At 36.0% G+C, this 24,093-nt stretch overlaps 1 protein-coding gene and 1 non-coding gene across 2 annotated transcripts in view; one reads left to right on the plus strand and one right to left on the minus strand.

The window, feature by feature from the left end:
- cmpy (crimpy) overlaps positions 1 to 24,093 on the minus strand; it is a 429,354-nt gene that overhangs the window by 137,834 nt on the left and 267,427 nt on the right. The window lies entirely within an intron of this gene.
- TRNAI-AAU (transfer RNA isoleucine (anticodon AAU)) lies at positions 23,525 to 23,598 on the plus strand. Its single transcript has one exon. It is a non-coding gene; the product is annotated as a tRNA-Ile (tRNA).

Raw genomic sequence — 24,093 nt, forward strand, 5'->3', positions numbered from 1 at the left:
CGCATTTGATTATTTTGATTTGTTCTTAAGACATAACCAAGGCTTTTGTAGATAATATATTGTATTCATAAGGCTTGTGTTTGTGTTATATTATGCAATATTATATTACACGATGCCATCATCAATCACTATCCAATTTACCCTTGTCAGGATTCAGGTTTGCGGGGAGCGATATACTCCTGAACTCCCAACTTCTTCAAAAATTGAACCAAGTCTTTGTTCTTACAGAGAGGTTTTCTCGCATAAAAATAATGAGGGTTATTTAGGTTAGTTTTTGATATATTCGACAATATTATTATTGAAGTAATAAAAGGATACCTACTTCAGCATTGATTATATGTCTGTTAACATATTTTACGACCGCTAAAAAGATTTTATATTCATTCAACTCAAAATATATAGTACCTACCAAATGACAGTAAAATCAGAAACAATAAACTGGGTGAACTGAACAGGGACCGCAGATACTTTAATAGGATACAACTACTGAACCAGTATAAATTTGTCCACTGTTGAGTTTGACAGCCACCTCTGGTCCGGAGCCCCAACATACCTGAAAAAACCCTTGATGCTGTGCGAAAACGGGTGGTCCATTTGAAAGATTCCCCTTTCTTAACAGGTGGATTGCAATCTTTAAAGCACAGGCGTCAGGTAGGTACTTTGTCTTTGTTCTATCGGTATGCAATGGAAGATCGAGGAACTAGCGTCATTGATCCCTTCGGCACCGGTGCAAAACCAGGAAACACACCAAACGCTAAAACTCTACATTTCTTGAGTTCAACAGCTCGACTGTGGAACGATTTGCCGGCTTCTGTGTTTTCTCCCTCCTAGAAAATGGGTCTCTTGAAGACCCTAGTTCACTATTTTCTCTTCTCAAAAAACCCTCCACACTGCATCCCCAGAGTTGTCATAAGCACTAAGGAAAATTATTTTTCTCAGGGCCTCCTAAGTGGAGTTAATTTAAAAAAAAAATAATATCATCCATTCGAAGCGACAATCAAAATATAGACGTAAATGTTTTCATTAAAATCGAAAGATGAATTTAACCCATACATTTATTATTTTTTATTTTTTATTTATTTTTTTTTTTATTTTTTTTTATTTTTTTTATTATTTTAATATACATCATATGGGTTACATTAATACATACATATTTTGCAAAATATAATATTAAGGTTCATATGTGGTCATGTGTACCTTATCAGAAAAGAGGAGCTATTTATTTTATTTATTTATTTATCTTAAGTTAGCTCACATCTTCGTGTGTGCTAATAGTTTTATAAACATATAAACATGTACATTGTATGGCAAACATAATCTTTCTTTAAATATTTCAATAAAGTCACAAAAAAATAAACATTAATAATTGAGATAGACATATTTTCTTAATTCATTTTTGAACTTATTAATATTTTCTATCACAGCAATTTCCTTCGGGATTTTGTTATAGAGTTGAACGGCCTGGTACATCAGAGATTTTTGGGTGCTTGTTTTTTTTCTTGTTGGCAATCTAATTTGCTTAGAATTTCTCGTCCCGTGTCCGTGTATCTCGTTATTGTAATTTATTTTTCTTTTCAGTTCCTTAGACATCATCCCTAAGTTAATTTTATGTATAAAAATAAGTACATTCAAATACGCAGTTTGCTTCATACATGGATGGACTTAAACTGGACTGTAAAGAAAATATCAGATTCTTGGGAATAAGGAGGCACATGAAGACAACGAAGTGATCAGGGCTCTGTGAACTGTGGGTTATAAAATCGATTATAACGATATTCCCAACATTCATTACAATCCATTGTTGTAATATTGTTGTAATGTAAAAATTCATTACCACAAAAAACTTTATTTTATATACCTACTCCGTTAAAATCGTGTCCGCAACCAAACTAAAAGTAAAGCTTTATTTACATTTCAAGTACACTAACTAAGACAGTATGCAAATAGTTTAGTTTGAACTTAAATTATTCAAAATCAAAACCAACACTGCATAATTCTTTGGACGTGGAATTGACGTTGATTGATAAATCGACATTTGTTAATAAACTTTCAAAACAAATATTAAAATGTTGTTAAATTAATGTCCAGTGTTCATCTTCAATCACCACCAGCGTAATCCCCTGATAAATCCACTGACAACTCGGATACTGGGAGTAGACAATGGGACTTCATAGAGCGGGGATTATAAGGGTGGAACCATAAGTATTAAGAAAGTATAGACAGGCCCTAATGTAAAATCTGGGTATCATTTCAACGAGGTTAAGGCAAACAACGTTATCATTTTTTTGGCGTCAGGAGGATTCAAGAATGCTTTGAATAATGATGTCAGTCGTACGTTGATCGCCAAAAAACGCACATTGAAAAGCAATTCCCATTCTATTGTGGGACTTTTCTGTGCAGGATCTGAATGTTCATTTTTAATCGAACCTTCTACAAACCGGGTTGGGTAGCGACGCACAAATGAGTAAGGTCAGTAAATTATAACACATTTGTGAAAGTTTCCTAAATACTGTGATAAGCCCGAACTTTTTTTTAACCTTATTTTAGATGTACAGTTAAGGTTTATGTGCAGCCAGCAATGTGCGCACTATTGTAAAAAAGAAAGACTTAACAGGATACTGACAAGATAAAGCGAGATGATTTATTGACAACGGTCACGCTACCCAAAACCTTCTGTGATCACTGTGATCTAGGAGGTTTTGCTCTACCTCACCGCTCGGCGCAACTTAGGTTGCCTTATGGGCAGTCTATTGTTTTGTACCTCTATGGGTGAAACTAACCCTAACTATCTGGGATTCATCCTAAGCTGCGAGGGAAAACATATTATTCGGTGGAGATGGTCCGGTACAGCATCCATCACCCGGGCACGTGTCAGCGGGATTGCCTTCTGCGTGTCCAGTTGACCGCGTGGTTGATTTGGGTTTCTTGTCACCCTTTAGCCCTAGTATGTACCAACATTAATACCACGAACTTCTACATACATTTTTCAAACTTTGATTACTTTTTGTATTGATTTTATTTGTAGACTTGCGCAGATCCGTGATTTTCACGTGTTAAATACTATATATTTTAATTACTTACACATTAAAACTATCGTAAGATTTGTGAACCTTAAATCATTTATAAAAAATATTTGCCTTATAATCATTGCTTTTAGAATGAACATCGTTAGTAACACAGCTTGAAAAATTACGACATCTGTCAAAAATTTAAACAAGAAAATACACATTTCAGTATATTATTTCGACACACCAGTGATAAGGTATTTTAAATTATGCATGGTTACAGTACATATTACGTATGTCCGTACAATATCTTTTTCTACGTATATATACGCGAGCCGAATTGCCGAGCTGAACCTCAACTTATGGGAAGGGAATGAACCAACCGCAAATGGCGCGAAACGTCGCTTGCAGTTGCTTCGTTCCTTTCGGGCTCTATTCTCAAATGTAAACGTACCATCAGTAATTTCGACTTGGATGTGAACGGTTCGTAATATTAACAACTAATGAATAATATGAGCAGTAATTCTATAAGAAGGAAAGTGTGTGGAAAGACAAATAAATAAAAATATATGCTCACGAATTGAAATTGAATGTTAATAAAAGTTCAATGAAAAAGAATGAAAAAGTTGAAGTAGTTTTAAAATAATTCTTATCACGCAAAAATAAGTTTTGTGTGTTATTGAGGAATAACGAGAATTTTTTTTCGTAGTGGGTATTATATTGTGATAATAATTTTATACTATGTTTTGATCCGCCCGAGTAAAGCCAGTTATTCGCTGTTAGTGTTGTTGCATTTTACATATAGAAGTGTCGTATGCCTCGTTAATGAATTCCTGCGTCGAGATGAGCATTTTTACAATTATATCCAATCAAATAAGTAAATCACATAACACATATGGATCACATCGAATATTGAGATCCTAAGATGATTCACGACAGAAGCCACGGCATCTGCAATCCTAAATCACCACTCTCAGCCATTATAGAATTTTTTACCATTTTATTTAATAGATTCAACAAACCTGTAGTTTTTTATTTAGACCGAGCATATTATAAAGCAACGGAGCTTTATTAGAAAAATTCCTTTGTCCAAAGAATGTTCTGGTATTCACGCGAACTTGTTGTGATCTGACATTGATTGTTATGATGTGACCAACATCAACATCATGTTGCTGGGACCGGAACGGAATTGATAATCCATAAATTGATATTTTTGAAGGTTAGTTATTATGAAATTTAATTGCTCTTAACGCGATGCACTACGTAGTAATGCAAAATCATGTATTTTTGGTTTGAAAATTTGGTCGCCTAGATATGTTTCATATTCTTTAAACAAATACCGCGAGTATAATACATCTTGGCCTTTGAAATAATGGAGTGTTTTTTACATAAGTTTTTTTATAAGCTCAAAAAAAAATTTATAAGGCCGATGAAAACTGCTTTAAAGTTCAAAATTTCCTACTTACGAACCCATTTTCGGTTATGGTTTATTGTTTAATGTGGCTAATTAAGTTATTAATAAAATGATCGGAAAAAATTTAAATATTTATGCCTGAACATCCACATAATAAAATAAAAGGCACTTTTTGGCCATGTTTTTTTTCTTGCCTAAATCAAAACAGCTGGATGGTGTTAAGCGGGAATTTAAGCCTTATCGCCATCTAAGTAAGGAGTGTTATTGATGGCGGCTCGATTCAAAATATTACACGACGTAGTGTATCGCCTTATCGAGAAAAGTTAGGGAGACAAATATTACAAAACAATTTTCTATGTTCCTTTTTTAAATATGATAAAATGTGGCTTTCGCTCTTCTTATGGGTATGATCAGATCTATAAAACCCAAAAACTTCTACAATTTCAACTTATTGAAACGAGACGTGGAAAAATGCGTATTGAATTCTGAGACCATTTTTCAAATGGGCTCATTTAAAGCTCCCGGTGTTATTTTAATTTTGTTGGCTTTCAGGAGTACTTAGGAATAAAGATTGACTGAGTAAGATAAGGTATTTTGTATTGAACCCTGAATATATCTTCAAGGATATGCCAATATTTGAGGAGTTGAGATCATATTCGATTCCCTAGAAACGCCCGCCATGTTAATAAAAAAATGCTAAATAAAAATGCTTGGTAAACTCCAAAAAAGATTTTTGCAAGGGAAATCTTTTTATTTTTCTAGAGAATCAATAATTTGTATTGTACTCAGAACAAAAACATTGTTTTTTAAGTGCTCGTTCAAACTGAATCGTTGATTAAAATGAAACAAAAAAAAAGAGATTTATAAAAGGACGCGATGACTTGAGAGTAAAAAGAATACTTACATATAAAGTTGTTCATGATTTATTCTCAGAACACTTTGGTAAAAAGGTTTTTTGTATTTCCATTATTTTTAAGCCATTGTAAATCTTTCAGTTGTTTCGTTCCGATTTTTCTAGATTTGGTTGTATTTTCTTTTTTAATAATAACCTTGAAATCACTTGAAATTATGTGGTTTTGTTATACTCTGTTTACTGATTTCAAAAGCACTTAAAATATAATGCTTATCGAGCTTGACAATTTACTCAGTGAAGCAATATTAAGTAATCACTATCACTACACACATAAACAGAAAAGTTTACAAGAAGAAAGAAGACAAAAAAACTTGTTACTTGAGTGGACAGTTGGGTATTTTGAGAATGCATTGTACCAATATGTGAACCATATTGTACCAATATGGTTCAATACGGTTCACATATGTACAATATGGTTGTATATGGTTGTATATTCACAAGAAAAAACAGGTAAACATATAATTTTAATAAAAAAATTAAGGCTTTTATGAAAGGCTTTTATTTGGGTTTAATAGAGTTTTGATTTCACTTCTCCCTATTTCCGAATGTCATAAAGTTATTTTAACAGTGATTCTGTTTTCATCGTCTTACACGGAACAAATTTATCTTAATTATGCAAAAATTGTTTTTCCGGAAATTTTGTTGATTAACCAGGTAACTTTAAATACAGATTTATTTGCAATTAATAAAGCCACCGTGAAAGGTAAAAGATTAATCACGTCATCCCCACAATGCACCCCAATAAATTAAACGCACATTGAATAAGGGTAGCTTCATGGCTTACAGTCATAAAGTAAGGTGGGAAAGTTTTCAAATGAATTGGAAATTATTGCCTTTTTGAGGCTGTATAAAATATAAGTCCTTAAATCCGGGATTCCAAAATAACAAGGGGAAAACTTATGAAAAGGGTATTGAATACCAATAAAACCAATTATTCAATCAACGGCCATGTTTCTGCATATTAATTATTCCCTTTCATTTGAACAATGGTATAGAAAATATTTTCCAGAATGAATAATTTTATCGAAATTCTCTCGTGCCGCTTTCACCGACCGCCAGAAGATAAATGGCATTTTTATTATTTTCTAATAAAGCCGATTTACCGTGAAGACTTTTTCCAATTCGTTGTTTTTTATGTATGTTTACGAGAATTTTTGCAGGGGCCCAGTGGTTGTGACTTTAGAGGCTTTTTTTAATGTTTTTCAAGAATTACCGATGAAAAAAATTTGCTAATTTATTAAGAATCTCTTCAAATTATAATTTGTCCGTTAAATTAATTAATCCGTTATCCGGTTAAAAACGGGATTGCACGCCTTTAACGAATTAATTAATAGGTTTCGTGATAAACTTTTAGTAAAATAATAATGCATCGTCACGATGTCGAACACATGTTCATAAATTCTAACATTTTCGCATAATATATATATATATATATATATATATATATATATATTTTTTTTTTTTTTTTTTTTTATAGTGAATACCTCACAAGAGTCCCAACTGCTCCCGTCTGGAGCCAGTGAGACTATGGCATCCCCAATTGGGGGATGTTGTGAGGCTGAAGGTAAGTGGGGAAGGGAAAGAGGAAGGTGGGGAAGTACCTGGCTATTCAGATCTAGTCACTAAACACGACTAAAGCCATTTGGAGCAACGTTTCAATTCTGAATGGTGGTCTTACACCAGGGCGATACTGGTAGTATCTTCCACTCTGGAACGTGCCGCAAATATACTATATATTATTTTAATTAATTAATTGTGAAATAACACAAATTAATCAAATAAAATTTATTTGCGCACGCCGGGTTCGAACCCGCGACCTTCGGAATGGCAGTCCAATGCGTTACCACTGGACTATGCCGGCCGTCAGACCGTATATATATAATTAAGACAAAGGGCAGAGCACGTGTTCCGTTATTTTTATAGGTTTATATTTTTATAAGTTTACCCCGAAGTGGCCTGCAGTCCTGTTTTTTATCCGGATAACCAACAATTTGAAGAGATTTTAAATAAATCAGCAATACTCATTTTTCTTCGTTTACTAAAGAACAGGATGGTTGAATGGTGCACATGAGGTGCCTAAATTGTGTACGTTTTTTTCAGAATTTTTTAACGTACGTTTTAAGAACGTTTAAATAATAAAGACCACTCTTTCCAGAGACCTTCTGTTATAGATATATCGAATGGGATAGGTCTGTGTCTGAATAATTTAGAAGCTCTAGAAATAAATAAAATTAATCAGTAGCCTTGATTTCCCATTATATTCCGTTTTTTAAAGTATAGTGTAAGTAAGTGAACCTTCACAAAACCTTATAAACTTTTATTTGAACAATATTAATGTTTTTTTTTAATGATATTATTAATTAGTCGAATTTAATTTTATATCATTCAATTGAAAAGTACAGTCAAATATTATCTTTGTTCACTCGAAATAAAACATACAACTTGAATTTAATGATTTAGTTAAAAAAACCTTTAAGAAATTTGAAAAAAATAAATATTTAATACATTTAATATACGGTACCCAAAGAAATCGCAAGAGAGGTAGTGAAATAGTAATTGTAATGTTTTACCCTCCCTCAACGTTCTCGTTAACGGATTAATATTTTGCTCGTTTGATTTACAACTTCCCGCGGTTTATCAACCCTTCAATCTTAACGAATTAATATGTCACGTTGTGTCAATTTTTTGTTTCGACAGGGATTAATTCATTGAAGGATCCTGTTAATTGGTTGTGGTAACTTTGGTTCTTTTTAGATGAGGCGTGTTACATTCTGTATGGTTTGAAAATAAGACAATGACCGACTACCCTGATTTTAACTACCTTTTCCTACCTTGTTTGCTCGCCCAAACGTTTCCGGTTGCTGCAGTTGATAATGTGCTAATATAATGAGACAATTAATTACAAATTAAGTACATAAAATTCACTATAGACAATTCAATTCAAGATGCACAAGATTCTAAGTTAATGATTTGACTATGGATTGTTAGTTTTGTGAGTTATTTCTATGAGTAGGTATTTTCGGGAATAGCTAGAGACAAAACATGTGTTGCTTTCGATTGGTCTCCGTCCAAATCCCACCCATCAACGTGACCAGCTCGAGAGCAGCCAAGTTGATGGTCCAATCCCAACACCTCCAGAAATGAATTGAATATCGCTCAGCGACAGATGAGATAATGACATGTTTTGCCTCCTGCCGGAGGGTGATGAAGGTGGGATGTGGGTCCTTGGTGGTAGCTGTTGATGTTGATGTTGATGATGAATGATGAAGATTCATCTTATACCGTTAGGTACAAGGAGCTGCTCTGGTCCGGTGGCATGATAGCCTGGTGTCAGGAACCATTTGGGCCACGTGGGTAGCGCGAGGTTTAGGTCGCGTCAATCTCCCCCAAATTGATGATGAGTTGAGCTTCGCCAGCATGCCGAAAATTAGGAGTCCACTCTACTAACCTCAAACATAAACATATACTGAAGTGGTTTGCATCAGCAACGTCAGGAGTTCGGGAGTCCCGTGAACACCCCTCTGGTTTACGCTCGTAAGGATAATGATGAATTCAGCTTCAGTTTGTTCGACTTCGCCTCTGCAGTCACGCTACTCCAAATAGCTCCTGGCTCCAGTCTATACAGCTTCTCGTTCCAGTAGAGGTAATGACACATATTTATCATATGTACAATACAGAACATACTTCAAGTCTTTCGTCCACACTCAAAATAGTCATGTCAATATTTAATTTGGATGAGGGCGTCCATCCGACATAACGAATGTTTCCTAGACGGGAGATTTTACCCCACTTCAAAGTCATGGTCATTCGCTCTATCGTTTGTTACCCTCCGTTCGCTTCAAATATCAAAGAATGGTAGAAATTGATATCCTCGACTTCCGGCGCTAAGGATCAGGGATACTGGAATCATCAGGTCGTGAATCTGAAATCATCCGATCTCCGTCAGCTCAAACGGTTTCAGTCGGAGTCAATTTCCAACCTAATTCTGGATGACTTCTCCTCCTATAGTGGGGTAAGTACTTATTGAATTTAACAGGAAGGACGTCAGAAAGCGCCGAAACAACTTCATATTCGTCACGATCCCTTCGTTCTGTCAGCGAGAAAATCCTCCTCACACGCCAGCCAAGAATAGCATAGCCCTTATCCGCTTTGTTCCTTCGTCTACCAGCTAACTCAAGTAGGAAAGCCCATTAGCAATTTTTGTTCCCTTCGATCTGAACTCAGTGAAAGCGTCCTCTCACCAGCTGAAAATACTCGAAACAGAGGTCTATTCCGGGTGACTATCTAAGGCTGGTCCGCCAACACCTTCGACAGAAACCGGTGCTTTTACGGGAATAACTCAACCACACCAATAGCAGGGGAAAAAGCCGGCGCTGCTATACTAAAATAGACGTTATATCGGTATCCAGGGTTATCGACTTTGCTAACACAAGAGTCCCTATTAGGCAAGCCAAATTACAAATTTCGTTCCCTTCGCTTTTGTCGCTTTGGTAAGATAGGACAGCCTACGGAAAATTCGTATACTTCGTCCCCGTCAAACCCATGAAAAATTAAAATCTCGCTTGATAGAATAGGAATGCCAGACAGATGCACTCTCTCGGCGACTAGCCTCGATCCGCTGCGTTATTCCGATTCAAAAATGAATTAAAAGAGCGATGTTTGAATAAATTATATTTAATTAAATATATTTTATGAATTCCGTATAGAATAAGTTGAATTCCCAAGGAGGATACGACAACTCATTTTCAAATAACAGGCATTGAAGCATTTAATTTACCGTTCTATCCGTTACTATAAAAACACTGCATAAATACAATGGTTTGTGTTCTTTAAATTTTGGCGCTAAATATAACTACTAGAGAATTATTAAATCATTTTAAACTCATAAACAATGTCTATTGTTGGATGATCTAAAGCGGTTTCAGGGTAACCGTTCTTCGTCCCTTTTTTTAATGGCCAGGTCTCGTAATTTATGACCTCCTTCGCTAACGGGTACCTATAGTGCTCAAGTTGAATACCCTTACTTCAAAATACAATTGGATTATTTGGTTTACATTAAGGAAATAAGTGTTAATAATTAGATTATAATAGACTTACCGATACATCTTAGTGTCAACAATCCAAATAATTATAAAAAAACAAACACAGTCACATGCAGAAAACTCATGCTGTTAGAAAACCGCACCTTCTACACTAAATGATTTTAGCCGTGTTCGCGTCCCGACGATTAATTCTTGTTGACGCGCTTCCTAGTTTTTACTAACTCGACTATCTTAAAACGCTGACCGATCCTGATTATTCCTGACCGTCTCCCAGACCTTGAAACTCTGACCCCCTTGACTGTATTTCCCGCCTCCCAACGTTTTCAAACTGACTATCTTGAACCGCTTTTTCTAACCACCGACTATCGACTTCCTTCTTCCGTTCTTCAACGCTAACTGTCCCGACCGTCTCCCCGCGCTTTCAAATCCAGACTCCCAAAAACTGACTACCCGCCCGCGCTCCTTAACCACGATTATCGACTTGCTTCTTCCGACCTTCAACGCTGACTGTCTTGAACCGCTTTTTCTAACCACGACTATCGACTTCCTCCTTCCGATCTTCAACGCTAACTGTCCCGACCGTCTCCCCGCGCTTTCAAATCCAGACTATCAAAAACTGACTACCCGCCCGCGCTCCTTAACCACGACTATCGACTTGCTTCTTCCGACCTTCAACGCTGACTGTCTTGACCGTCTCCCCGCGCTTTCAAATCCAGACTCCCCCTTCTCAAACCAACCCCCCAAATCACCATATGCGATTTCTAATTTATGTTCTTTTGAATTCTGAATGCTTTTTGTTTTCAAAAGACAGAAATGCACTAAAGGAACACATCAATTATGGCCCTAGAACCTGTCACATTAATTTTAAATCGTCTCAAAACCAATAAATTGTTACTCCTCCAGTGAAATGTCTAACTCTTTGTTCAAAGGATGAAACTTGACTACCCCCAGTCCAGTGGCGTGTTGGCCCACCAGCATTTTAGCTCGGCTTACTATTATTAACCACCATCACGGAGGTCTCTGACGATACAGTCATGTTCCTATTTTTTTTTTTCTCTACCCTAATAAATCTAAACACTTGTTTCTAAAGCAGCTTTAAGGCCAACATCTGGTAAACTCCTACTTCGTGAAATCAACTGAAAAATTCTTTCTAACCATAATAAATCAACAATAACAAAAATTTATCCCAGGGCGAGTCCATCACAGCTCCCTTCTGGAAAAATAATAGTGGGAGTAGATACAGAGATAAGCTATTGTCAGCTATTATTGTTCCATCACCCTTAGCAGCAGAACACGTTTGAACTCGCCAATAATACATTTTTTTTTTCAAACCTTCCTAGGTTTCACTTGCTCCCCACTGCTCTGTTCTTGTTGTTAAAATTGTTAAAAACTCCTAATCCCTTTTACCTTTTATGTTATTTTTTTTTTATATATATATTTTTTTTTTCTACGAAAGATTTCCCAATCCGCCCCTGTCTCACTTGACGTTATATCTTATCTTTCTCCCTAGGCCGAACGCTATCAGTTAAACCTCTGGTTTGTCCGTTATGGGGCCCTTTTGTTAACTTTTTGTGTGTTCCTGCCGTTGTTAATTGTTTTATGACTGAGCATACAGTAACCGAGATCTTGAGAGTTATTTCGCATTTTTAAGCGTTGGGTAATTTGTTTAGATTTTTTTAATTCATGTGAATAGGACTCCTTCTATATGATCAATCTATTAGTGTACCTATATGTTTTGCGGTAATTCAGTTCCGTCTAATTAGAGTGGATAATCTCTTTACCAATTTAATTGATAAATTATTTCTCGTAGAACCGTGTGTCTAATTTCCTATTCCTCCTTACAGGACGCCTGATAATAATAATAATTATTATTGAATAATTTATATAGCGCCGTTTTCGTGAAAAGCTAACTCAAGGAACCTAATATTGTAGTAGCTACTAATATTTTGATAAGAGTTTTGTTGAACAACTATGTCGTATTATAGGAAAAAGAAGTGTGGAGGGGGAGGGGAAGGAAAAAGGGGTAAACTATACAAATGAAATCTCTTTCAAACTACGCTGTCTTACATTAGCCAAACAATAACGGTGAATGGTGATCAGAACTCAAACATTGACCTCAGCGTGTCTTAGGCTATACTCTAATAGCTGGCGACCCACTTCTCAAAGGTACCGTGACCTACCAGAACCCACCACGCCTGAAGGAAAACGAATTGAGACTTCCCAACACTTTCAGATACCGTTCCAGCGTATTCACTTCTGTGAACCTACTTTACTGTCTCTAAATGGGGAAAGTAATTGCATCACATATCACGATGCTGACGCGAAAATGTGTCATGTAAGTTTCGTCTGATGAAGCCCTCCTTCCACGTGCTGTCAGACCTACACTTCACCTCTTAGAATCTGTTGTAATTAAGCCAAGATTGCGTTGGCTTACATCAGGTTCCAGGTCGACGCCATTGGAGTATTTGATAGAACTTTAACGGGTTTATTCCTACGGAATATCGCGCGAACATCTCTTCCACATAACCTTGCAGGAACCTCGCAGGTTACCTTCAGCTAGACGCCTTCAACAGCGAATTACGCTCTTTTCATCCCAGAGTCACTCATGTCTTCTCACCCTGTCTGTCATTCCCCTTTTCATTGCATAAAACCGCGAAAGAGTGAAGCCTTCAGTATGCCGCGCTGATCCGCTCAGTTCACGCTGGCGTCTTCGTCCACGCGATAGCGCAGGAAAAAAAACCCATTTCGGCTTGCTAATATTTGTGTGATATTATTACAGCGAAACTATCTAATTCTCCAATTATGAAGTTTAATCGTTGGTCGAAAATCGGGACAGGGAAAGGTTTAGTAATGTTGATGACACTACCGAGGTAATTAATGTTGATTCGATGGGGAGTCTGAAAATTATCAGGGAAACCCTAGGTATAAATATGTTTATATGTATACATATTTTTTTTTTATCGAACCCTTTATTTCAATACGCAACTTTTATTAAAATCTTAACACTCGTGTTTCTATTACGTTTCAGGAATCCTATTATTATTCAACCGTTTTGAATTGAAGGCCCCGATCGATTTTACATTCGAACTGTGCTTAAGATGAGTTAGATTATTTTTTTATTATTAAATTATGTTGATCCCTCCGTTTATTATTGTAGTACATATTTTTTGTTTAATTTGAAAAGAATTTAATTGTTTTAATCACAAAACTTAATCACTGATTCACGCCGTAATGTCCTCATCATCACTTTATTCAATTAGCAAGTTAGGTTATATCAAAATTGAATCAATTTATTGTAGATATTCACTGCACAAGGACACGGCCTTCTTCTCACGGAAGAATACCCGTTAGGTAACGAAACATAAATACTCTACCAGTGCACACTTTTATTGTTCACTGAATTTTTTCTAACATTTCAAGATAATATAAATCTGTTCCGTCGACCACTTATAAATGGTCAAGTTCATAATAAGTTACGTAATAAGCTATTATTTGGTTTTGTCCCCCCCGGGAAGAGGCTCCGGTCTAGTAGTACAATACATCTTTGTTTAGATTTTAGAACCGTCTTAACTTTCTCACCGTACTTCTATTATTGACTTTAAAATGTTTTGTTTAAATTGCACTCTCCCTTCCGTCTCATTTCAAAGTTGAACTTCAAAAAAAACTGTTATCATAAGTGATTTTTTTTTTTTGTTGTCCCTGGTTTTCTACCCCCAAAGTAACACGGGCATGTGCCTGGCATGGTGGTCGAAAAAAAATCCTAAATGCATGTACTAAATAATTTCAATGAATAAGGAAACATAAAAAAAGTTTTATCTGTTAATTCAGTCCTTATCGGAGGTTGGACATCAGCCTCTTGAATGAACTGGGTTTGTGTCTACTACCTGAAGAAACTATTTTCTCCCTCCACAATGTAATACCTTTAATAAATATGTCTTATCGGAGGTTGGATGACAATACAAAATTTTTTTCTTTGACAATTTTATTTAAAATTTAAATAATCTAATTTATTCCCTGCTGATAAATTCACGGATATTTTTATTACGGATATTTAGCATTTAAAGCAAATAAATAAACTAATGCGCTGGTGTTAGGTCTACTACTTGAAGAAACTATTTTCTCCCTCCACAATGTAACACCTTTACTCACTATGTCCTATCGGAGGTTGGATAGCATCATAAAATTTCGTTCGTATATTTTTATTTGGAATTTAAATAAACTGATTTTTACCCTACTGATAAATTCACGTATAGCTCAACTATTATTGTAGAAATTCACTACTTTCCGCAGTTTTGTATTTAAAATACTGAACTGTTAGCCCTGGCTTTTTTATATATTTTTTTTCATTGTCTTGAACCAAACAGAATGTAAAACATTTTAAAACCCCACCTCCTGGTCCAACGGCATCACTGTAATGTTTTCCCGTCCCCCCTTATTCTCGGCTTATCCAGGGTTATCGACTTTGCTAACACAAGAGTCCCTATTAGGCAAGCCAAATTACAAATTTCGTTCCCTTCGCTTTTGTCGCTTTGGTAAGATAGGACAGCCTACGGAAAATTCGTATACTTCGTCCCCGTCAAACCCATGAAAAATTAAAATCTCGCTTGATAGAATAGGAATGCCAGACAGATGCACTCTCTCGGCGACTAGCCTCGATCCGCTGCGTTATTCCGATTCAAAAATGAATTAAAAGAGCGATGTTTGAATAAATTATATTTAATTAAATATATTTTATGAATTCCGTATAGAATAAGTTGAATTCCCAAGGAGGATACGACAACTCATTTTCAAATAACAGGCATTGAAGCATTTATTTATTTTTATTTAAGCATGTACTTAAATAAAAATAAATAAATAAATAAATATTTAATTTACCGTTCTATCCGTTACTATAAAAACACTGCATAAATACAATGGTTTGTGTTCTTTAAATTTTGGCGCTAAATATAACTACTAGAGAATTATTAAATCATTTTAAACTCATAAACAATGTCTATTGTTGGATGATCTAAAGCGGTTTCAGGGTAACCGTTCTTCGTCCCTTTTTTTTAATGGCCAGGTCTCGTAATTTATGACCTCCTTCGCTAACGGGTACCTATAGTGCTCAAGTTGAATACCCTTACTTCAAAATACAATTGGATTATTTGGTTTACATTAAGGAAATAAGTGTTAATAATTAGATTATAATAGACTTACCGATACATCTTAGTGTCAACAATCCAAATAATTATAAAAAAACAAACACAGTCACATGCAGAAAACTCATGCTGTTAGAAAACCGCACCTTCTACACTAAATGATTTTAGCCGTGTTCGCGTCCCGACGATTAATTCTTGTTGACGCGCTTCCTAGTTTTTACTAACTCGACTATCTTAAAACGCTGACCGATCCTGATTATTCCTGACCGTCTCCCAGACCTTGAAACTCTGACCCCCTTGACTGTATTTCCCGCCTCCCAACGTTTTCAAACTGACTATCTTGAACCGCTTTTTCTAACCACCGACTATCGACTTCCTTCTTCCGTTCTTCAACGCTAACTGTCCCGACCGTCTCCCCGCGCTTTCAAATCCAGACTCCCAAAAACTGACTACCCACCCGCGCTCCTTAACCACGACTATCGACTTGCTTCTTCCGACCTTCAACGCTGACTGTCTTGAACCGCTTTTTCTAACCACGACTATCGACTTCCTCCTTCCGATCTTCAACGCTAACTGTCCCGACCGTCTCCCCGCGCTTTCAAATCCAGACTATCAAAAACTGACTACCCGCCCGCGCTCCTTAACCACGACTATCGACTTGCTTCTTCCGACCTTCAACGCTGACTGTCTTGACCGTCTCCCCGCGCTTTCAAATCCAGACTCCCCCTTCTCAAACCAACCCCCCAAATCACCATATGCGATTTCTAATTTATGTTCTTTTGAATTCTGAATGCTTTTTGTTTTCAAAAGACAGAAATGCACTAAAGGAACACATCAATTATGGCCCTAGAACCTGTCACATTAATTTTAAATCGTCTCAAAACCAATAAATTGTTACTCCTCCAGTGAAATGTCTAACTCTTTGTTCAAAGGATGAAACTTGACTACCCCCAGTCCAGTGGCGTGTTGGCCCACCAGCATTTTAGCTCGGCTTACTATTATTAACCACCATCACGGAGGTCTCTGACGATACAGTCATGTTCCTATTTTTTTTTTTCTCTACCCTAATAAATCTAAACACTTGTTTCTAAAGCAGCTTTAAGGCCAACATCTGGTAAACTCCTACTTCGTGAAATCAACTGAAAAATTCTTTCTAACCATAATAAATCAACAATAACAAAAATTTATCCCAGGGCGAGTCCATCACAGCTCCCTTCTGGAAAAATAATAGTGGGAGTAGATACAGAGATAAGCTATTGTCAGCTATTATTGTTCCATCACCCTTAGCAGCAGAACACGTTTGAACTCGCCAATAATACTTTTTTTTTTTTCAAACCTTCCTAGGTTTCACTTGCTCCCCACTGCTCTGTTCTTGTTGTTAAAATTGTTAAAAACTCCTAATCCCTTTTACCTTTTATGTTATTTTATTTTTATATATATTTATTTTTTTTCTACGAAAGATTTCCCAATCCGCCCCTGTCTCACTTGACGTTATATCTTATCTTTCTCCCTAGGCCGAACGCTATCAGTTAAACCTCTGGTTTGTCCGTTATGGGGCCCTTTTGTTAACTTTTTGTGTGTTCCTGCCGTTGTTAATTGTTTTATGACTGAGCATACAGTAACCGAGATCTTGAGAGTTATTTCGCATTTTTAAGCGTTGGGTAATTTGTTTAGATTTTTTTAATTCATGTGAATAGGACTCCTTCTATATGATCAATCTATTAGTGTACCTATATGTTTTGCGGTAATTCAGTTCCGTCTAATTAGAGTGGATAATCTCTTTACCAATTTAATTGATAAATTATTTCTCGTAGAACCGTGTGTCTAATTTCCTATTCCTCCTTACAGGACGCCTGATAATAATAATTATTATTATTGAATAATTTATATAGCGCCGTTTTCGTGAAAAGCTAACTCAAGGAACCTAATATTGTAGTAGCTACTAATATTTTGATAAGAGTTTTGTTGAACAACTATGTCGTATTATAGGAAAAAGAAGTGTGGAGGGGGAGGGGAAGGAAAAAGGGGTAAACTATACAAATGAAATCTCTTTCAAACTACGCTGTCTTACATTAGCCAAACAATAACGGTGAATGGTGATCAGAACTCAAACATTGACCTCAGCGTGTCTTAGGCTATACTCTAATAGCTGGCGACCCACTTCTCAAAGGTACCGTGACCTACCAGAACCCACCACGCCTGAAGGAAAACGAATTGAGACTTCCCAACACTTCCAGATACCGTTCCAGCGTATTCACTTCTGTGAACCTACTTTACTGTCTCTAAATGGGGAAAGTAATTGCATCACATATCACGATGCTGACGCGAAAATGTGTCATGTAAGTTTCGTCTGATGAAGCCCTCCTTCCACGTGCTGTCAGACCTACACTTCACCTCTTAGAATCTGTTGTAATTAAGCCAAGATTGCGTTGGCTTACATCAGGTTCCAGGTCGACGCCATTGGAGTATTTGATAGAACTTTAACGGGTTTATTCCTACGGAATATCGCGCGAACATCTCTTCCACATAACCTTGCAGGAACCTCGCAGGTTACCTTCAGCTAGACGCCTTCAACAGCGAATTACGCTCTTTTCATCCCAGAGTCACTCATGTCTTCTCACCCTGTCTGTCATTCCCCTTTTCATTGCATAAAACCGCGAAAGAGTGAAGCCTTCAGTATGCCGCGCTGATCCGCTCAGTTCACGCTGGCGTCTTCGTCCACGCGATAGCGCAGGAAAAAAAACCCATTTCGGCTTGCTAATATTTGTGTGATATTATTACAGCGAAACTATCTAATTCTCCAATTATGAAGTTTAATCGTTGGTCGAAAATCGGGACAGGGAAAGGTTTAGTAATGTTGATGACACTACCGAGGTAATTAATGTTGATTCGATGGGGAGTCTGAAAATTATCAGGGAAACCCTAGGTATAAATATGTTTATATGTATACATATTTTTTTTTTATCGAACCCTTTATTTCAATACGCAACTTTTATTAAAATCTTAACACTCGTGTTTCTATTACGTTTCAGGAATCCTATTATTATTCAACCGTTTTGAATTGAAGGCCCCGATCGATTTTACATTCGAACTGTGCTTAAGATGAGTTAGATTATTTTTTTATTATTAAATTATGTTGATCCCTCCGTTTATTATTGTAGTACATATTTTTTGTTTAATTTGAAAAGAATTTAATTGTTTTAATCACAAAACTTAATCACTGATTCACGCCGTAATGTCCTCATCATCACTTTATTCAATTAGCAAGTTAGGTTATATCAAAATTGAATCAATTTATTGTAGATATTCACTGCACAAGGACACGGCCTTCTTCTCACGGAAGAATACCCGTTAGGTAACGAAACATAAATACTCTACCAGTGCACACTTTTATTGTTCACTGAATTTTTTCTAACATTTCAAGATAATATAAATCTGTTCCGTCGACCACTTATAAATGGTCAAGTTCATAATAAGTTACGTAATAAGCTATTATTTGGTTTTGTCCCCCCCGGGAAGAGGCTCCGGTCTAGTAGTACAATACATCTTTGTTTAGATTTTAGAACCGTCTTAACTTTCTCACCGTACTTCTATTATTGACTTTAAAATGTTTTGTTTAAATTGCACTCTCCCTTCCGTCTCATTTCAAAGTTGAACTTCAAAAAAAACTGTTATCATAAGTGATTTTTTTTTTTTGTTGTCCCTGGTTTTCTACCCCCAAAGTAACACGGGCATGTGCCTGGCATGGTGGTCGAAAAAAAATCCTAAATGCATGTACTAAATAATTTCAATGAATAAGGAAACATAAAAAAAGTTTTATCTGTTAATTCAGTCCTTATCGGAGGTTGGACATCAGCCTCTTGAATGAACTGGGTTTGTGTCTACTACCTGAAGAAACTATTTTCTCCCTCCACAATGTAATACCTTTAATAAATATGTCTTATCGGAGGTTGGATGACAATACAAAATTTTTTTCTTTGACAATTTTATTTAAAATTTAAATAATCTAATTTATTCCCTGCTGATAAATTCACGGATATTTTTATTACGGATATTTAGCATTTAAAGCAAATAAATAAACTAATGCGCTGGTGTTAGGTCTACTACTTGAAGAAACTATTTTCTCCCTCCACAATGTAACACCTTTACTCACTATGTCCTATCGGAGGTTGGATAGCATCATAAAATTTCGTTCGTATATTTTTATTTGGAATTTAAATAAACTGATTTTTACCCTACTGATAAATTCACGTATAGCTCAACTATTATTGTAGAAATTCACTACTTTCCGCAGTTTTGTATTTAAAATACTGAACTGTTAGCCCTGGCTTTTTTATATATTTTTTTTCATTGTCTTGAACCAAACAGAATGTAAAACATTTTAAAACCCCACCTCCTGGTCCAACGGCATCACTGTAATGTTTTCCCGTCCCCCCTTATTCTCGGCTTATCCAGGGTTATCGACTTTGCTAACACAAGAGTCCCTATTAGGCAAGCCAAATTACAAATTTCGTTCCCTTCGCTTTTGTCGCTTTGGTAAGATAGGACAGCCTACGGAAAATTCGTATACTTCGTCCCCGTCAAACCCATGAAAAATTAAAATCTCGCTTGATAGAATAGGAATGCCAGACAGATGCACTCTCTCGGCGACTAGCCTCGATCCGCTGCGTTATTCCGATTCAAAAATGAATTAAAAGAGCGATGTTTGAATAAATTATATTTAATTAAATATATTTTATGAATTCCGTATAGAATAAGTTGAATTCCCAAGGAGGATACGACAACTCATTTTCAAATAACAGGCATTGAAGCATTTAATTTACCGTTCTATCCGTTACTATAAAAACACTGCATAAATACAATGGTTTGTGTTCTTTAAATTTTGGCGCTAAATATAACTACTAGAGAATTATTAAATCATTTTAAACTCATAAACAATGTCTATTGTTGGATGATCTAAAGCGGTTTCAGGGTAACCGTTCTTCGTCCCTTTTTTTTAATGGCCAGGTCTCGTAATTTATGACCTCCTTCGCTAACGGGTACCTATAGTGCTCAAGTTGAATACCCTTACTTCAAAATACAATTGGATTATTTGGTTTACATTAAGGAAATAAGTGTTAATAATTAGATTATAATAGACTTACCGATACATCTTAGTGTCAACAATCCAAATAATTATAAAAAAACAAACACAGTCACATGCAGAAAACTCATGCTGTTAGAAAACCGCACCTTCTACACTAAATGATTTTAGCCGTGTTCGCGTCCCGACGATTAATTCTTGTTGACGCGCTTCCTAGTTTTTACTAACTCGACTATCTTAAAACGCTGACCGATCCTGATTATTCCTGACCGTCTCCCAGACCTTGAAACTCTGACCCCCTTGACTGTATTTCCCGCCTCCCAACGTTTTCAAACTGACTATCTTGAACCGCTTTTTCTAACCACCGACTATCGACTTCCTTCTTCCGTTCTTCAACGCTAACTGTCCCGACCGTCTCCCCGCGCTTTCAAATCCAGACTCCCAAAAACTGACTACCCGCCCGCGCTCCTTAACCACGACTATCGACTTGCTTCTTCCGACCTTCAACGCTGACTGTCTTGAACCGCTTTTTCTAACCACGACTATCGACTTCCTCCTTCCGATCTTCAACGCTAACTGTCCCGACCGTCTCCCCGCGCTTTCAAATCCAGACTATCAAAAACTGACTACCCGCCCGCGCTCCTTAACCACGACTATCGACTTGCTTCTTCCGACCTTCAACGCTGACTGTCTTGACCGTCTCCCCGCGCTTTCAAATCCAGACTCCCCCTTCTCAAACCAACCCCCCAAATCACCATATGCGATTTTTAATTTATGTTCTTTTGAATTCTGAATGCTTTTTGTTTTCAAAAGACAGAAATGCACTAAAGGAACACATCAATTATGGCCCTAGAACCTGTCACATTAATTTTAAATCGTCTCAAAACCAATAAATTGTTACTCCTCCAGTGAAATGTCTAACTCTTTGTTCAAAGGATGAAACTTGACTACCCCCAGTCCAGTGGCGTGTTGGCCCACCAGCATTTTAGCTCGGCTTACTATTATTAACCACCATCACGGAGGTCTCTGACGATACAGTCATGTTCCTATTTTTTTTTTTCTCTACCCTAATAAATCTAAACACTTGTTTCTAAAGCAGCTTTAAGGCCAACATCTGGTAAACTCCTACTTCGTGAAATCAACTGAAAAATTCTTTCTAACCATAATAAATCAACAATAACAAAAATTTATCCCAGGGCGAGTCCATCACAGTAATAAATTGAGGTTTTGGACGTTATTTATTTTTTTATTCAAAAAATTTTCTGGTTCATACATTGGTATAATTTTACAATAAAGGAAACACTTTTTTATATAAACAGTTAAAAAGTAAAGAATAATACATTTAGCAGATTAACCAAAAAATCCCACATAGGCATCGCCAGTACAGTTGGGTATACTTGTGTTTTTTTAACAGTTAAAATTTTACTCACATACATACATTATCTTTGTAAAAGATCAGAAAATAAAATTGAAAAAAATAAAAACAGTGTTTACTGAATTACAATTCAAAAGACATGATTGAAAAATATTTAAAAAAATTAAATTAAAAAATTTAAGTTACATCAGGTCAGATGTTACAGCAGTTCGGATGTTACGGCAAGTAAATGTTTGTATCAATGGTATTTATCCAAGACTCAACATGATTCATCAAACAGTTAAAAAGTAAAGTAAAACTTATTTAACAAAATAACCAAAAAAACAAAAAAACAAAAAAAAACCAACCATTTGTTAAAGTTAAAAATTTTACTCACATACCTACATACATTAAGAAGATTAGAAAAATATAAAAAAAGAAAAGAAAATGTTAAGATACATCAGTTCAGATGTTACAGCAAGTAAATGTTTGTATCAATGGTATTTATCCAAGACTTTTTATTTCATTTTTATATTTTTTGTAGGAGCATTTATTTTTACCAAAATCTGTAGTACAAATAATAAATATAATAAATTTAACACCAACTTGTATAGACACATTTTGAATTTTATTACTTTAAAATAAAACATTTTTTCTAAATTTAAATCCAAGGTCATGAGAATAAAAACTATTTGTTTGTGTTTGTTATTTTGTGTCACGATCAACACAAGCTTTAAAATAGTTTGCAAAAATTTTTGCAAGGTTTTTTAAATTCAATTTTTTAATACAAAAAATGTGTAAAGAATACGTTTTGTCACATTGCGAATATATTTGGTATAATTAATGTTTTGAATGGTGTAGAAATTACATCATATGTGTGCTCAAATCATGTATGATCGTGTGAGAAATGCGGAGATTCTCAAAGAATGCAAGGCTGATGTAAGCGTAATGAGTAAGATTAAGAAAAGGAGGCTTAGATGGTTTGGGCATGTTGAGTGAATGAACAGAGAAAGGAGTTTAAGGAGAATATATGACGCGATTGTGAATGGCTGAAAGTTTCAGGGATGTTCTTGGAAGACATGGAAGTATCAAGTGAACCAGATGCTTTAGACGGACCATGCTATAGTCAGAATACTAGGCGATGTGTGAATTAGAATGAAGTAACGAGTGTACGCTAATACCGAGTTGTTTGGCAGTCTGTCTCTCTGCCTACCTACACGGGGAAACGACGTGATAGTTCGTTAGTTAGTTAATTATGAATGTCTCTTTTATCAATCCATTTTAATTATTGATCTTTATATATTTTTTATAAAAATTTCACACTTAGAAATTGAAAATGAATGTTTCTGTCGGAGTTCCAACGAAGAGCTTTTTAAAACGCACAGCGAAAAAATTACATCTAAAATAGTTTAAAAATAAACTCTCCGAGTACATTGATTTGTCCTTTGATTAGAAAGACGAAACACCTGTTTTACAAAAAAAAATCGTTCCAAGAACACTTTAAAAAAAATAGATGCCATGGAAAAAAATAATCATAAGCAGTCTTTTTGGGTTATTTTGACACTGATTTCCACTGGCCCATTAGCTCAGTTGGTTAGAGCGTCGTGCTAATAACGCGAAGGTCGCGGGTTCGATCCCCTCATGGGCCACTTTCTTTTTATTAAATATTCAAAGCAGTTTTTCATTTACATATACGAGTACAAATATCCAACAAACTGTATTGTAAATCACTTTCAGACGCTTATGTATGTCCTATTTTTTTTTAAACCGCACTAACTACTCCCATCCCTCTAGAGTTAGTGAGACTATGGCATCCCCAACTGAAGGACGTTGTGAGGCTGAAAATAGTGGAGAAGAGAAAGAGATGGAGGAAGAGGAAGGTGGGTAAGTACCTGGCTATTCAGATCTGGTCACCAAACACGGCCAAAGCAATGCCACGCAACGTTGCAATTCTGAATTGTGGTCTTACACCAGGACGATATTGAGAGTGTTTTCCGATCAGAACGTGAAAAATATCCTATATATTCATGTGAGTAAATTTTGAAATAACGCAAATTCACCAAATATATTTTACTTGCGCGCGCCAGGATATGAACCCGCGACCCCCAGCTTGCTAATAGAGAGCCTTTCCCCTAGGCCACGGA

This window comes from Hesperophylax consimilis, chromosome 14 (genome assembly GCF_061612785.1).
Source record: "Hesperophylax consimilis isolate HC1 chromosome 14, BYU_Hcon_1.0, whole genome shotgun sequence".
Lineage (NCBI taxonomy): Eukaryota > Metazoa > Arthropoda > Insecta > Trichoptera > Limnephilidae > Hesperophylax > Hesperophylax consimilis.